The sequence below is a fragment of the Lactuca sativa genome, chromosome 2 (genome assembly GCF_002870075.4).
Source record: "Lactuca sativa cultivar Salinas chromosome 2, Lsat_Salinas_v11, whole genome shotgun sequence".
Classification (NCBI taxonomy): domain Eukaryota; kingdom Viridiplantae; phylum Streptophyta; class Magnoliopsida; order Asterales; family Asteraceae; genus Lactuca; species Lactuca sativa.
Window position 1 is genome coordinate 194,193,418 of NC_056624.2, and position 2,774 is coordinate 194,196,191.

At 33.5% G+C, this 2,774-nt stretch overlaps 1 pseudogene; it reads right to left on the bottom strand.

The window, feature by feature from the left end:
• Nucleotides 1-506: 506 nt before the first annotated feature.
• On the bottom strand, nucleotides 507-2,373 carry LOC111899905 (plant UBX domain-containing protein 8-like; annotated as a pseudogene).
• Nucleotides 2,374-2,774: the final 401 nt, after the last annotated feature.

Sequence of the window (2,774 nt, forward strand, 5' to 3'; positions counted from 1 at the left end):
TTGAATCCATATGTAATGAATACAATCGCAAATGCAAGTGATTAATATCATTAATGGCATAATTTGTTGCCCATTTCTTACCTTTTTTAGCACCATACATCTCGTTTCATTTCACCTCCAAAATCAATAAATTCAAGTATCCATGATTTGGACCTAAGAACATGGGAATATAAAGATACAAATAATATTTAATAACATTGTCGTAAATATAAAACAAAAACAAGAATTAATATTTGAGTATGTATTATGTAAAATACTGGAGACAATTGAGTAAAAAGATCATAATAGAGTGGGCCCACCTTAGCTTTCTCTACCCGTTAACATACAATCTTTCTTGGCGAATGAACACTCACTATAATACATAAATAATTATTATTTGAGTATGTATTATGTAAAATAATGGATTATATATTTGATGATAATAATTTGATAGAGAAGAAAAAGATAAAAGAGAGAGATACTTCATGGAATTCATTGGCATTGTATGGATAAGGATTGATGATTGGTTAATGTCGAGGACTTGAAGGTGAGATCAAGTTTACTTCTTCAATGTATTTGTCTTTTGCAAAGTCAATAGAGGTGGAAACCATAAAACGAATCATGTTTCTAACCAAAGGTTGATCTTCTACATCTTCAACTTCATCTGGAATCAATGAGATGCTCCCCACATCCAACCTATTTTACATTTCCATACTTTTATCATAACTACATTCCAATATGTTCCAAATAAACTATTTGTGGGTCCCAACATAATACTCCATTCCATTCCATTTTCAATTACTACATACCAAACACTAGTTTAGAAACTTCTTACTTACCTTCCATTTGATGCTGACAATGTGTGCACTTATTCCACCTTAAACTTAGAACCTCTTGGTTCTAATGGTCCCACTTTAGATCCTAGCCGGCGTAAGGCTTATTCTTGCTCAGCAATATGCAAAATATGAAAGAAAGAACATAAAATGAGATTAAAGAAAAACCTTTAAAGATAGGGAAACTGCTTGTGCTAGTTCAGGATCCTCCAATTGCCTTAGATTAGTTACAAAAACTTCCCTTTGACCATATGGGAATCCTGTTTAGAAGCCTCAATTGCAGCTCGAATCATCTCTTCTTCAATTCCATGATCGGGGGAATCACTGATTCTAGGAGCACTTGCTGTCAAACGAGTGTTTAAACCTACACATGATGGAAGAGAAGTTGGAAAGTCATCATCATCAATTATCACATGTGCACATGTTTCTGGGACATTTTTTGTTGTTGTTTATGTGACATCTTCGATTCATGGAGCAATCCAGAATGATCTGATTTTATACTTGGCCCATCCTCGACCTCAATTGGAATCTGCCTCACTTCTCTTGGATGAGACAGAAATGGTTCACTGCCCCTAAACCCTGGCCCACTATTAAATATACTTCTTGTGAAGTTTACATCAAGAAGAGAGAATGGGTTGATGTTGATATCTCTAGCATAAGGAAATAAGGAGAAAAGAGGTCTATTATGAGGTGGAAGAGTTGGATCACCTATGTCCATGAAATCCTCAAGTGGAGCAGCAATGGAGGTTGCCTGTCTTCTATAACAACATAAGTAAAATATGTGTCAGAAAGTAAGATGGAAGTTGTGAACTTATTAAATGGTGAAGAGAACTAAAATGCTTCTATCTCTTTGTATTAAATGTGCATTAACAACTACATTGAGATCTCCACCATATTCCTGATAGAAATATAGATAGCAAATATTTTAGTAAACTTTGAAATTTACAAACTTAAATCCAAGAAAACATGAAGAAAAAATACTCAAAGCAACGAATCCTCACCAGAGCAAATTCAAAATTAGACCATTTTGAGATAATCTCACTTGTTGACATTTTTGATGCCAAACAAGTTACTTACAAATAGGTTCCAACAAAAAATCATTACCTTGATTGAACTTCGTAACAAGTAATGTTCAGAGATTTGATATGCAAGAAAACCCTACCACGTTTGTGTATATAAGTACTAATTTTGAAATCAACCCTAGCCCGTTCTACAATAACATAGTAAATCAAAATTGCATATGTATGGAATTAGTTTATTCGAATGAAACCAAATATTAGGGAATAGTTAAAAACTAACACCTACATTCTATTCTAATATCAAAAATAAAGCTCAAGATAACATATTAGCACGAATTAACACTATTAATATGAACCAGAATAAATCAAATAAACAATAACAATTAATCAAGAAGGAAGAGGAAAACAAAAACTATATGATCAATGGCGCGATTTAGATTTAGATTTAGTGTAATTACCATGAGTTTCTATATAGCAACCGATTCAGATGAACCGGTGATGCCCATGAATGTATTGATTGCTTCTTGATTAGGTGTCACCATCAACGACGGAATTTTGCAAAACAAGTTATTCTTTAGCAACGCGATGCAAGGTGAGGTAATGAGATCATTGATGGTTGTAGATTCCAAGGAGAAGTGAGAGCGTTTTCTTTTTTGAAATAACCCTAGCTAGAATGTTCCTGCATTTTTGTTGAATTTATTACTAATATTTTAAGTTCGAGGCGCACGTTTGAAAAAATTATAAAGCAACATTTCAAGAGGACACCTGTTTAAGATAAGAGCCCTCTGTGTTATTTTTTTTATTAGACACTAGTTTTAGGGCACACACACAAATGCGTGTCCTCTATCCTTCAAATTTTGGAAACCTGACATTATTTTTAGGACACACAAAAAACGTGTATCGTAAATTAGTGTGTGTCATTGTTCGTGTGTCATTAAAGGAC